This window comes from Idiotropiscis lumnitzeri, chromosome 11, assembly GCF_059441095.1.
Source record: "Idiotropiscis lumnitzeri isolate Australia: NSW breed Sydney's pygmy pipehorse chromosome 11, RoL_Ilum_1.0, whole genome shotgun sequence".
NCBI classification, from domain to species: Eukaryota; Metazoa; Chordata; class Actinopteri; order Syngnathiformes; family Syngnathidae; genus Idiotropiscis; species Idiotropiscis lumnitzeri.
In genome coordinates, this window is record NC_142401.1 from 922,491 (window position 1) to 937,358 (window position 14,868).

Here is a 14,868-nt window from a genome sequence, read left to right on the forward strand (position 1 = left end):
TTGTCACGCCGGTAATCTACTTTGCCGCTTTTCTGTAGGATTCCCAAATTCTCTCCTTCCGGGAGCTCGCCAATAAAACAATTTTGCGTGGACGATGCGTCGCATTTTGTCACCCGAGGAAAGGTGAAAGCGCTTGCCGGCAGCTTTTAGTGTTTTTTCCCGCATATTTGCAGTGCGCCGGTGTGTGTCGAGCATCTCGGCCGTGTGACTTAATGAGGGAGGGAGTGTTTAATGACCTGTCTTTTCGGAGCCTATTGATTTGCTTTGATGTCTCTTTGTGCGGACGCAAACTCGGCAGGGCGATGGAAACCAACACATTAGTCATTGCGCGCGTCGTCCCGCCGCCGTCACTCGGATCGTCATACGAACGCTCGGCGGAATTTCCGAGCCAATCAACAACTTCAGCTGAAAGTCATCACACTTTTCATGTTTGGGCGGAAGCCGGCAAACCGCACACACGGAAGATCCTGTCAAAACATTTTGCGCGTCCATTTTGCCACTTGGCTCCATTATTTGCTTTCTCATCCACAAAATAAATAAAAGATGCACTATATTGTGCAGGGAAGGAAGTCATTTTTTTTTTTTTCCAGTTCAGGTGCACCGCTATGTGCTAAAGCGTCAAAGCCACTTTTAAATACGGTTGTGGCCGCAGTGGATTCATGGCTTTTGGGGGCCGGAAATGGCCCCCGTGCCTGAGTTTGACTCCGGTTTGATGCCTGCAATTGTGGGATTTTCGTCATCAATGATCATTTTAGTAAATAACACGCAACATGTCGGCTGTCAACACCAGGCAGTGTCTGTGAAAGTGAACTCGCAATTTGAAAATTGGACGTGACCTGTGCCGGTCGCCCCACTATTTGAGAAGCACACAAGTGAGTTAACGAACTTTTGGTTTCTTCTCCAATCACTACTGCACAATCGGAAAAAAGAAGAAATCGCAAGCGGCGTATTTCTTGTACTTGTTTAATGATTTTTTTTATTTTTTCTTGACGTGTATTTGTCACGCGGTGGCCCGGGGGATGGCTCCGGTCGGGTGGAATGAGACCAAACAAGCTGTCGAATGTAATCTCTGCTCCCAGATTGTGGACAGAAGAATGCAGCAACATGAGATGCCGTCATTGTCTTGCTCCATCGGCAGCCACAAACCAAACAAACACAAATGCTCAAATGCGTTTATTGACTGAGCAGGCCAAGCAGACACAAACGTCTCCTCTTCTCGGTACTCAAACAAAACACTCCAAGATACGACAAAAGAAAAGAAAAGAAAAGGGAAGAGAGGCGAGAGCAAACAGCTGAATTGGATTCCATCCATCCATCCATCCATCTTGTGTAGCGCTTCTCCTCACACGGGTCGCGGGGGGTGCTGGAGCCTATCCCAGCTATCTTCGGGCAGTAGGCGGGGGACACCCTGAACTGGTTGCCAGCCAATCGCAGGGCACACAGAGACGAACAACCAGCCGCACTCACACTCATGCCTAGGGGCAATTTTGAGTGTTCAATCGGCCTGCCGTGCATGTTTGTGGAATGTGGGAGGAAACCGGAGTACCCGAAGAAAACCCACACAAGCACGGGGAGAACATGCAAACTCCACAAAGGATGGCCGGAGCCGGGATCGAACCCACGCCCGATGCCGTCTGTCACTGCGAGGCCATCGTGCTAACCGGTCGGCCACCGTGCCGCCCTGAATTGGATTCCATGTTGAGTAAAAAAGATGGCGGACGTCCACGCCAAGTTTAAACCGGACTCGCTGTCATATTTCAAGACACAAATCTTGGACGGTGTCTCTGAGATGCTCGTGAATATTTTTTTTCTTTCTGTTCATGATTTTATTCCCTCACAAATATTTCGCTTTCTTTCGTTCATGGAAGCCAAAATCTGAAACGGAACTTGAGCGGAAATGAAGCGAAATCAAAAGTTCCCAACCGGGAACGTGTTTCGCTGCAAAAAGACAAGCGCTCTTCTTCTGCTTCCGAATAGACGCGCGTATATATTTTGACTTTTTTATTTTAAGCAAGAAACGATTTGGGATAAGTCGCCATATCTCTTCTTGCATCATTCCAAGTGCAGGTTATTGAATATCGCAGCAGACGGGCAAAACGAATTCCCAAATGTGTCGGGCTTGGAGCGTTATCTAGCAGATAGCTCGCAGTGCCGCCATCTTGCAGAGCGTTTGTTTTTTTTCCTTTCTCATTTTTGACGAGGATTTGCTCAACCGCCTCCCAAACGAGTGACGACCTTTCGTCGCAACGAAGACACCAGCAGATTTGATGAAGCCCGTTGATGTGGAGCCCTAGCGAGTTCTGACGTTCAGCGCAGGTGCAAACGATTAGCATTTATTTATTTATTTTTTTTCATCTTTGCTTGACGAGTTAGTTTCATGAGCAATGAGGAGATCATTATTGTCATGCTGGCTTGTTGATATTCTCATTTCTCAAAATATTTGAGAAAATGTACTCCTGATCTTTATTCACTTTGCTGTCGTTCGTACGTCCGTACGTTGGTTCGGGGCTTTGGCCATAATTTATGAAACAATTTGTGGCTCTCTTGCGTGTTTTTATAGAAAAACATTTTTGGTTTAAATGATGCCGTCGAAAAGTACGTTGATTATGGTCAAGGGTGACCGGGTTGATTGATCACCTCTCCAATAAGCCTTGGAAATCACAATTTCCCACGCCCATGAGCTATGCTAGCTGATGCCCGCGTGTTGGGGCCTTTAAAGTTTCCTAAACTCAGTAGAAATCGACTTGTGCAAAACGCGACGCTTCAACACAAAAACGATTGTCTGCTTCGCACGCGCGCAAAACCAACGTCAGCATTCCAAAGTCGACAGCGGAGATCTGAACTGACCATTTGCTGAAAACTCATCAGCGCATCCCGTTTGGAAGCGAAAGAATTCCATGGAAGCGCGCGACCTCAGCAGAGATGCCATATGCGCTTTGATGCGAGGGCGGCGCTGCCGCGCGCAAGAAGTCGCGAGGCCGCACGACTTTGCTTTCAACCGCCAGGCCAAAAGAAACCAAGCGCTCGTTTGTTTTTGCTTTCGGCACCAAATCGAAAACGTGACCTCGCCGACTTATCTCCTGCGTCGTGTTGTTGATCCGTTAATGGCTGGCATCATAACTCTGCGCGCAGAGGCGGTTGGCTGCCACTTCTCTCGCAGGTTCCTCATTATCTGATAGCTTATCACTCGGCGAGGAAACAAAGTAGACTCCCACGGCCGCTGCGCATCCGTCCGCGGATGGCACAGGAAGCGAACGTGGTGCACGCCCTGAGAGGAACATCAACTTGGTGAGTGGGAGACATCATACGGCGCAAGCGTCACTGCAGCCCGACCCGCGGAAACGAGGCCATTTGCAAATTTGCTGACGACGTCTGATCTCAAAAGGAGACGGGACGCTTACAGGGAGGAGATCCAGAAACAAACGGACGTCAAACTGCAGCTCAACACGGCAAAAAGGAAGGAGATTGTCATTGACTTCAGGAGGAACAAGACGGTACCGCCCCCCCCCCCCCACCCTCGATCCACCGGGCCACCTGATTAGGAAGTGGGACTTGCAGAACATATTGCGGATGATGTCATAATTTGTCATCATTTTGAGTTATTAAATCAAATAACTCGTCAAATCGTCCGCTCACACCTGCAGCTAACGTGTTCAGATCAAATCTTCCAAACAGACAGAAATTGTTGCGCAGTTAAGAAGAAAACGAGGCGCTTTAAATTGCGATTGAAATTTGTCTCGGGAATCAAATTTCTCAAGCATGCGTGCATCTCAGCAAGCAATGATGTCGCTTTCTGTCATTTGCTTTTCCATAATCTCAACTGCTCAACTTGTGGCATGCTAATGGTTGAGAGTCTTAATTAAAATGTCATGGTGGCGTGATGTCCCATTTAAGGTTCGCCTATCCTCGCCCCCCCCACCCCCTCCCTCACGTCGCCTTTTCTGCCTCTGATCCTCCCCAGGGAGCGATTAAGCCCCGGCCAAAATGATTGAAGTTGAAAGAGGTGAGCCCAAAGGTTGGCCGCTCGGCACGTCACGATTGGCTGTCGTCGCAGCATCCACCGACCCTGACCTTTAGCGAGACAGCCGTCCTCGCTAATGCGCGCGCATATCTAATGACGGAGCGCTTTCGACTCGCACCGTCCTGACCACCGTTTCCAAATATTCTCTCGCAGCGCACTTCCTCTCTGACGAAACCCAAAAACCTTTCCATCAGAACAAACAGGACAGCAGCCTCGGTCCTGTCACCGAGCGGCCGCTCCGTGAATGCAGTTTCGATCATTTGAAAGAGATTGTGAGACGGCAACAAGGGCAGAAAATCGACAACGTGGAAAATGTCGGGAGGAAATGTGACAAACTTCAATTCTATCGCTAGTTTAAAAAAAAGTATCCCCACTCGGCCACAATCATGGTCATATATTTCTCTTTTCTTGCATTGCCAGGAACCAATTTGAGTAAGCGTTAAGAGGCGAGACATTATTTGCAATGTGGAGCCGAACGTTGCAAGCAAAACTTTGAAGTCCATGGCACGGCCATATGAGAACGTGAAGGGGACCGAGACCGGAGCCTTGGGGAACACCTTTGGAAATTGGGGCAGGGGGAGGGACAGAAAGTTGCTCATAAAGATAGAAATGCCAGCCTTCACATTGACGGCAAGCGTTGTTATATGCATTCAATTTGGAGAGCAAGAAAAGGGTGGGAAGTCTCAATTGTGGTCTTTCTATCCTCTTTAAGCTCAGGATGTGAAAACTTGCCCTCAAAATGGCCTGAATGTTTGCCGACGGTTGCTGGGATGCATTGAGGAATATCCCGGGGCCATGTTTTACGTCAATTCATGAGTGTGAGATCACGAAGGGAAAAGTCCATTTATCATGATCCTGATTTTGGGATCAAGTCAACGCTGGCCGTGCATATTTTGTTTGCTTTTTTTGTGATTGAGTTCTATTTCAAAACGTGACTTGACGAAAACTTGAAAGAAGCGACACGTTTATTGGTTTGACCTTTTCAACACGCCCATCATCGGTGTGGACAATCAAAGTTGTGATGTGATTCATGCATACAGTGTGTGACGCACAACAAGCAATATTTCAGGTAGGTGTCCGCGCACGTGCACGTGCACGCGCACGCGCACGTGCACGCATTCCCATTCATTGGTGCGCAAAGGCATCGAACGGCGCGGGCACTCCATCTGCTGCGCTCCAGCAAGCCTATCTTATTAAAGGCTGTCAGCGTAGCTCGCACCGTCATAAGCTTTTTATTATTGACTCGGAAAATATGATAATTTGGAAATTGCAGGCTGCCTTCTCGACTGCGCCGTCATTTTCAATTTTAGCCGCTCTCCTTTCTTTTAACAGGAATAATAGGAGCTTAATCGATTATTTACTTCTGCGTTTTTTTTAAACGAGTCCGTTATAATTGAGGTCCGGCACCTGTGCCACCTTCAAAGAGAGCTCAAACAAATCAAATTCAAAATGCTGCTTTCCTTCGATGGGCACGTTACCAGATTTTGCCGGTGCGTCTCTCGTCCCGCATCCTCCGTCCTTACACTTTTAATACTTATTGATAAAAATAATCGCGCTCCATCACCGTCCGTCTTCGTCCTTGCATTTTACCCTCCGTCCCCCTGCGCAAAAATAAATTCTATTTGTATTGGACCGGAACCTTCCTCAGACAAATTCACAGATGGGCTCGCACTAGGGTCGCTTTGTAGAGGTTATTATTATTTTTTAATAATTTTGTTCAAATTTGCTTATTTTGGCTCTCAATTGCTTCTTCACACTTCTGTGCTATAGCTTCTCTCTCGCTCTCTTGCTCGCTTGCTCACTTGAGGATGTTAGTGAGAGAGAGAGAGAGCACATTGGACGATTTCACTCTGCTCCAAGTGCAAATATTTGAATTTTAATATTTGAATTCTATGCACAAAGTCCTTAAAGAGTCAAACGATAAGCCACTTCCGGCCTTGCTTAGTCCGTCCTTTTCTAAAAACTTTGTCCTCCACCCCAAAAAATGGGTCAGGGACAAAATGGGATTCTCTGGGATTTTCTTTGATCTGGGAAAGCAAATTATGTGGGAAGTAGGCCGCATTTTCTGCTGACAATTTGTGTTATTCCTTTGAATTTGCTTCTTGACCGTACCTTTCTTATTTGAACTAATCCCCTTTGCAAAGTCACGTTTGACACTCTGCCCATGCAGAGCCCGTCCTCTTTTTTTTTTTTTTGTGATGAGATGATGTGCTAAATGAGTCATTCTCTGCTCTGCAATCTGAAAGCCAACAAATTGTGGCGTTAAAAAAACCACTGTGAGCGCAAGCTGCTTAGAGTGGTTCATTTTACAGATCATTCGGCGATAACCAAAAAGTACACCAGCCAAGAGGCCAAACTCTCATCCATCAACAGATTTTCCCTCCTTGTCCTACCTGCCTGCATCCCCCCCCCCCCCCCTCCACCCTCCCTCTCAGGGCCGTCAGCATTCTGGGATTACCTCGCTATCTTTTGTTGCATTCCCAGAAGCTCACCGTGTGATCCATAATTCAACAGTGGGCCTATTTCGGACCAAAGTAGAATTTCAACCGGGCCATAATCTCCATCTGGCACTTGCAGGCGTAATCTCCGTAAACACTGTTGCTTCAATATTTTATTGACCGTCTATCTTGATAAGACATAATTGCCATTTCTAATCTGTCCGGAGGAATCAGCAACAGCAACGCAGCCGAGATCAGTTGTAGGTGGTCAGCGGGAAGGAGAGTGCAGGAGAGAAGTGTGTGGGGGTGCAGGGGAGGGGGCGGGGTTGCCGAGTTTTCCTTCAGATGGAGACTAAAAGCATAAATGGTGGAGGCGACCACCGTTTTTCATTAGCGCTCTTTTGGGGGCACTCACTTCCTAACCAGATGTATGATTTAAAACAAAAATTTTAACATGGCCGAAATGGGAAAGTGTGCAGCCCAGCACTATTTTAGTCGCGAGCGTTAGAAGCTGCGCCGAAAAACCAGAAACCGAGCCATATTGTCTCGACGCGACCGCATGCCGGATAGCTTTGTGGGATGTCCAACAAGTACGTTTCCTTATGTCACAATGATAATAGATTCCATTAGGAGCAAAGGAATTTCTCCCCGGGGCGGATCCCGAGAATGATGGAAAATTGGCCGAGGCGAGCAGTCGAGAGCTAATGGATCAAAATTACCCCTGTCGCAAAGTTTGGACGAGAGCTGACTGAAATTGCTTTTTTTTTCTTTTTTTTCCCCTTCCCTTCCCGCCCCCGCCGAGCCTTTTTCTCCCCCCTCCCGCCACATCTCAATATGAGACGCAGACAGAGAAATCCATCTGCAACGTCGGCATTGTCAGCGACTTGCAATTTACACTCGCGCTTGTGTGCAGCTGTTCCTCTGCTTGATGGCGTGATAAATTAATCTTTTCCTCTGCCGCTGCATCAATTCTTTTAAAAGAATACATTAAGACTTTTTTTGAAGTAAACATTTTATTCAGTCTCCTCTCTCAGTCACCGGGACAAATCATATTCATCAGATGAACGCAAAATATACCATTTTCATGCAAATGGTCATTTTTCTTGTGTAAAAAGAGCATTTCTGTCTCATACATTTTGGCATATTGAAAAAAAAAATGTCATTGCAGGCTTTAAATCCCAACACAACAGGTGGCTCTGCAACTTGCATGCAAAGTCATTTTAGCCAATTAGGAGTTTATTTTTGAAATGGAAAATGAAACAGTCCACAATTCGTGTGGATATTTATTACACGTGATGAGAGTCCAACGTGACCGTCACCGTAAAAAGCTACAAGGATAAGATGATGAAAATCAAATTGCTCATATTTTTGATCGCTAATTACATTTCTTGCCTTGGATTCTTTAGCTTCTGTCAGTTTATGGGAAACAGTTTTTTGTGGTCCAAGACGCTCCAGTCAGATTTATGGCAGAATTACCGGGACACGCTGAACACATTCGTTGCCATTGACGGCTAGAGAAGCCAAAAAGTACATTCATTTTTCATTTTTCATTTTTGGAAAAAGGAAGCACACACGCAAAATAATCAAATAAAGTCGTGTCAACTACTATTTTTAGTCTCTTTATTTGTACAGAAGCCTTAAAGTGACATTTTAGAGCAACCTTTTTTTTTTGGGGTCGCTCAAGAGAACATTTGTGACGAAACTGTGGCGAGTCATCTCACAAAAAGCGTTTTCACCAGAAGTGAAGCGTGCTAACTCGTTGAATTTTCCTCGGAGGACACGACGCTCGCCAAACCTTTCCGATTGACCGGGATCCGCTTTCAGCGCAGTCGGGTCGCGAGCAAGTGCAGATGGATGAGAGATCCCCCGGCGATGTTGAGACTGAGTCCAGTTTGCGCACATCATCTCGCCTCATTAGCATTCAAAAGGTCGCTTCTTTTCAGATTGGGCGCAAAGTATTTTCTGCATGCAAATGCGGAGGGCGGAGCTTGGCCGGCGTCACCCTCTGCCTTGCGTCTCTCCCTTGCTGCGTGCGTCGCGTGCGCCGTGGTGGGCGTGCACAAACGCGACAGGTTGCGCCAGCATTGCCATTTTCGCTTGAACGCCGCCATGTACGCGACAATAAATCCAGCTCGCGTGTCCTCTGGAGAAGTGTTGAAGGTCGCGGCGAGGTCGTGCAACTCATTTGGGACGTTTGAGGACAAATCAGTTTCCCTCGCCGAATATTTCGGATGCTGAGTAAAGTGGACGGCCCCCGTTGTGACCAAATGAAAGCATCTTCTTCTGTTTGACAAACTCGGCGGGGGACATCAAGCAGAAGCAGAAATCTTTTTTTTTTTTGCCACTGTCTGTGAGATTTCCCTCTATCTCCGCGAGAGAAAGGGGCGAGGCGGCGGCGCGGTTAAGACGAGCCCCCCTGCAAAGAAGCAATTAAATGCTCGGCCTCGTGAAGGTCTCCCAGCGGTGCGACCACAAAAAAACAAAAAACAGCCATGTGCTCGGCCAGCGTGCTAAAAGGAAACGCTTCCAACAGTGGTTTGATCAACAGCGATTTTTTTTTTTTTGCAGCGTAGCCGTCCCGTTCACTAAAGCCTCTCGCGCGTGAATATTTCGAAAAGGAATGCGCATCTTGCACATCAAACGCTTTTGAAAATTGAGTTTTGCTCGCCACACTTTATGCAACCGGAAGAGTAACGCTGCAATCCCACAACATGAAATCCTGCTGCCGCTTCCAGCGAGGGGAATCTTTTCAAATGCGCCGAGAAGGTTGCACGGCCGTGTTTTCTCTTTTGCCGGCTTTGCTTTCGGAGGCCCGCCGCCGTTAAACGCGTGTTGCTGATGCAATCCGCCGTAATGTCGGCCGCGCTGCACTGGAGCCGGGCGGCTCCTCCTCCTTCCCGCACGGAAACGTGCTCGCCGTCGCTCTGCTTGCTCGACAACAAAAACGGAACAGCAGCGTTTGTCGCCGCCGCCGCAATTTCTGAATTTGCAAAAATGATTCACGAGCTTGAAACGAGCTTGCAGTTGCCAGTTGGCATCGAGAAGTCGCTGCTCACAGAAGGAAAAGTTTTTGGCGATGACAAAAGCGCTTGAAGAAAACATCAAAGGACTTCAAATATGTAGTGGCGTGATAAAGCCGAAAGAAAAAAGTGTGCACTGATTAGTCAAAACTTGCTTGCTTAGCAAATCTCGCTGCCGCTTTGTAACTTCATAAACATTTCTGCAAGGCGCTGCAATTAGACCAGATTTAGTCTTTTCACTCACTTTAATTTCATCCAAATTTTTTAGAGCCGTGCTAAGCAAAGTATGGCCCGGGGGCCACATCCGGCCCGCCGACAGTTTCTGACCGGCCCTCACAGTGACCATCAAGTCAAAGTCAAAAGTAAAATGCTGTGCGCTGCTTTTAGTTTGCTTTTTTTTTTTTTGTACGTGCACTTGAGTGACATAATTAATGTGAAAGAAGACGAGGACACTAACGAACGTTAACGCGTAAATGTTGGTTTCCTGACATGACTCGGATTACTTCAAGTCCATATTTTTGATGTTTTACGCATCATACACGACGGTGATGGCGTCCGGTCCGTGAACATTGGCACAGCTTCTTTATTTTCTCTACAATAATTCCATTCATCACAACTTTCATCAGTTTTAGAGAGTTTTCTGCAGTAGTAAATTCCGTCACACGGTCTTATAGGCCAGAGCCAGTTTTTATATTTTGTCGTACGACATCATTTTCTCAGCTCGGTTACAACAGAGCGTCGCCTATGCCTCAAAAAAGGAAGAAAAAACAAAATCATCTTCCTTTTTGCGTTCCGTGTGTCAAGTTGTGAGTGGAAGTGAAAAGCAGGAGCATTTTCATCTCGCCTTCTTCTGTCTCTTTTACATCGGGCAAGGAAGCAAACGCAAATTGCCTATGAAAGGAGAGGTGGAAAACAATTATGGGAGCGACGCGCCTGAGAGAAATGAGTCTATTGCTTGACCTGTAATGAAGTGGAAAGTTGACAAGCTGCGCACATTTCAATGCAAGGAAATGACTCGTCGCGACTGTCAAGCGACGGCAAAAGATTGCCAATTACAAGCGCAGCCTAGCGGGCATCGCGATGGCCGAGGGTGGACATGAATATTCAGCGCATATGAATATTGATGCCAACATTTGATCAGAGGGCCGCCAATCGGACCACAACCAACTATTAGGGATGGATTAAACATGAGAAATGACAAAATCCATTTCATCATCCGTGCCTTCGAATGTTTGGATTTGTGCATCGGCAACCGCAAGTGGTCTCATCTGGGCAATTTTAGTCCCAAAAAAACAAAATTTCATCTCACCCATCGGGCTGAATTTTCGGCCGGCCAAACGCCAAACGACTCGGCCGCAATTTGTCAGTTGCGGACCAATTCCAGTGACCCACTCGGACCGGAACACCTGCTCGTCGAAACGTGCGCTCACGTCACAATGAAAAATCGGTTCTCTTCACCGGACGAAAAATAATTGTGACAAAAAGTAGAAGCTATTTATTTGTAGAGCGCATTTCACAAAGTGCTTTTCTTCATGGAAATTAGCACACAAATCAAAAGACAAACAATCGTTAAAGAAAAGCTTCCACATTGTGCAAAATGATTTGTCCTTCCTTTGCAATTTTTTGACTGACTGAAGGTTTCTTCGAAGATGGAACGACAGTCGGCAAGAAAATGGATACGTTTGAATTGATTTCATTTTTGTGTTTTGGAATGTGATTTTCTGCAATTCCCAAACGAGGATCATTTGCACGTATTGCATTTTCAAAGTCGAGGTCCTCGCTTGTTAACAAAGCAAGCGAATCTCCGTCCGCCGCCGCCGCCGCTGCTCGTGGCCGGCGCCACTTGCCAAATCCAACATGAGGTCCCTTTTTTTAGACCCCAATTGCCTTTGCATGTGAGCTCAAGTTGAAAAAATGAAATCAAGTTTGGCGTGCTAACGATGGCGAGCTTGTCTGACGGCGGCCTCGGTTCCAGGATTGTCTTCTTCCCTCCGTCTTCGAATGGCGTCACGTTTTTATGAGCTTGCTTTTCACGACGGACACAATGAGGTTTTTATTTATTTTTTTTTTTTTGGGGGGCTTGATTGGAAACGCCTGACGCTGTGAGGGACATGAGAGTCGGTCCTCGCCGTTTGTACGCATCATCATGCGTCATCACAAAAGTTGAAAGCTTTGTTGTTTGGCTCCCAAACGTGCTTCGATATGCGCCAACATTTGTTGGGCTTGAACTCGCGTGCCTGCCGCACGCTCCGGAGTGCATCCCCTCCCCCTGTCGTCTGTCTGTCGGTCTGATGGCCGCTGAGACGATGAAAGGATGACAAGCGCTCTCCCGTGTCATTCAGCAAAGTGGCGGAGCCATGAACTTTTTTTCTGTGACACTTCAAATGCTTGTGACGGACGGACGGACGAGTCAAAGCACCCCTTCCCCCATTTGGGGCTTTTGGATGAAGCCCCGTGGTGCTGTCCCACGCTGTGAACGCTTGGCACGCTGCTGTGTGTGCGCGTGCGTGTTGGAAAGTGAGGTGGACGGGGTACACCTTGATTGACAAGTCTCATCAGGGATGACTTAATGGCGCCACCATCAACCAATTAGAAGTCATCAAGGTCCCCAATTGAAAGTGCTTTATAAATAATGTATCGGCGGCGTAATACCACATAATCTGGATATCAGAAAGTCAAAGGTGGATGCATTATTAATGGGGCCAAATTGGACTTTAATAACTGTTCCAGCGAGTCCCACACCGCAGCAGAATTAACTTATGTTAATATGCCTTTATTATTAATGGCCAGCCTTTTTCCAAAATGTTAACTGACTGGCTTGCTCCGGAGGCACTTGCCAAGATTGACGATCCTCGCATCGGAGGGAGGGATGGGGGGGGCTTGTTTATTTATTTATTCACCTACCTGTAGCACGTCAGCCCACATCTTTGTGTCAATAATTCCCGGCTAAAGCCATTAGGCGCGATCACAGAGGCCCAATTAGCGGCGCGATGACAATCGTATATCATTAGCGGCGGCGTAATGGCGTGCAGGAGGAAGCAAAGCCTCTTCCAAAAACAAATAGATGCCGGCGTCAACATTGTGACTTGTGCTCCCATGCTCGTTTGAACGCGCGTCAAGTGGAACGGCACATTAGAGCCGCCGTTCCGATGAACCGCTCGCCGTTATTCACAACCGTTGGTCGTCGCGGCGCTCGAAATAATGTGACGCAAACGCAAATGTTTGAGAAAGTGGCAAAGAGCCGTTCCCGTCGAGACGTCGGCGATGTCACCCCGATTTCTTTTGGCTCATCTCACAGCTCAGTGGCGGCTCTCGCTGAGCTTCGGAGACAATTTGGTGGAAGCGTCTCTGAGGGTCGCCGATAGTCTGGCTAATATGTTCTCTTTTGCTATTTGCATAATGTCCGCGGTGCATCGCCAGAGAGCGGTTCTGCTCCAGTTCTCCTCATAATATATCTGGCAGCGTTTCCAAAATGCAGATGTTGCTGGCGCCGCCTCACAAAGCGGACGGTGAAGCTCCATCTGGACTGTCAAAGGAAAAATTCGTTCTTTGTTGACGAGCCGCTTTTCAATTGAGTTTTGAGCGTTTCGGGTGCGGTCCGACTTTGTTTTCTTATATTCAGAAGGAAAGAAAAAATAAATAAATGAATGAGCTCAACCGAAAGCTATCGAATGAATCTGCCATGAAAACTGTGCAGAAAAGACACAAAGAGCATAAGAAGAAGAAAGTTGCATAAATGTGCACACCCCTCCAAACAAATCCGTGGTTTTGTTTTAATGATGACATTCAGTCTTTGCGCTTCTTTGGCCCACTCCAAATTGATCTGATTGCAAGTGGGAGTCACAGATTTTCAATTGGATTTAGGTCTGGGCTCTGACAAGTCCATTAATAAACGTTTAGCTTTGCAGGGACTTTCTGCTTGCGGTGATTGTCATGCCGAAAGTGGAAATTCCCTTTCGGCGGGTGTTGGTTCATATCTGAATGGATTCTTTCTCATCAACACGAGCCAGACGGCTTCCTGAAAAATTTGGAAACAAAAGTTCAGTTCTCCGCAAAAGCGGGTGACTTTTGCGTGCTGGAAACGTAACATGTTGCCAAGTGCTTTTTGTTTTCTTAGAATTTATTCATTGAAAGACAGATTTTTTTTTCTGTTAACTAAAATGTGCTTTAAAGTCATTAACTTGAAAAAAAAACTTGAATTGAAAGAAAATGACGGTCGAACGTTTTTTTATGCCGCATTTCTTCACGGTGCACTTGATGCATTTCCAGGCAGTTGATGCGCATGCACTTTGTTTTTTTTTTGGCCAGTAATTCTTTTTCCCATGGAATTGTTTTGACATGAGTGAACGAAAGCCTTCGTTGCGCGAGGTTTTTGGGCTCGATCAAGCGCCGCCGCATCGATGAAATCATCGAAGAAGCTCCTCGTCTCCTCCTCTGTCACTCCCTCTTCGTTAGTCATCTCGCCCGGATGCTCAGTTGACTTTTGTGCGCGCCGTCACTTGAGGCGTCTAATCGTCTCGAGTGGATGTTTTCTGCCTGGCTAACAGAAATTTGCGGGCCTTCGGGGGAACGGCCGCGGAATTAAATGCGCCGTTGAGATGATGTGTGACGAGGCTGCTGTCAGATAATGTGTTTTGCCGCTTTTTGACACGCGCTCGATATATTGATAGCGTTTGTCGCGACGGTGCCGCTTTGGCGCCGCCATCCGAGCCAGGTGACCCGTCACGCTTCCATTCACCGTCGCAGTGGATTTGGGCGGCCGAAAATCCAAAAGTCGGAAGGAAGAATAACGGCAGACGTCCGCCGAGCCGCTGCAAGCGCGTTCAAATGTTTCTTTCAACCTGTCGGATGCGTGCAGATAAAATATGTGGCTGGAAACTCGAGTTGGAGCCACGGTTCTTCACCAAACTAAGCTCAACATTTTCCCTATCGAAATGAAAAAAAAACGTGAAAAGTATATTCAACTAATCAAAAATTGGTCAATAGAAAAAAAAAAAGCGACCACGCTTCGTGTGCGTCCAGAAAGATGGACGTGATCTTTGCCGTGTCGCGGCCACAAAATTGCCGGCCAATCGGGGCGGGGGAGGGGAAGCGATTTCTTTGAGCTGTGCCACGCCCCCTTCAGCTGATTGACAACAATGCATGAATATCCCAAAGGAAGGTTTCGAGCGTCAAAATAATGAGAAGAAACGCGTTCCGACCCGCTACTCATCAGCCGCTTGTAAGCCAAGTTTTGTTTTTATTTGATTTTGTTTTTGTTGCAACGGCGAGCTTTCGGGAGCGATGCCAAAGGTTATCCGAGGCGCAAGGATTTGTGTATGGAGTCAATCCGAGGCGCGCAAAGTCTTGATTGCCATCGACATTTACTGGGGGCCCATTTCCAATTAAT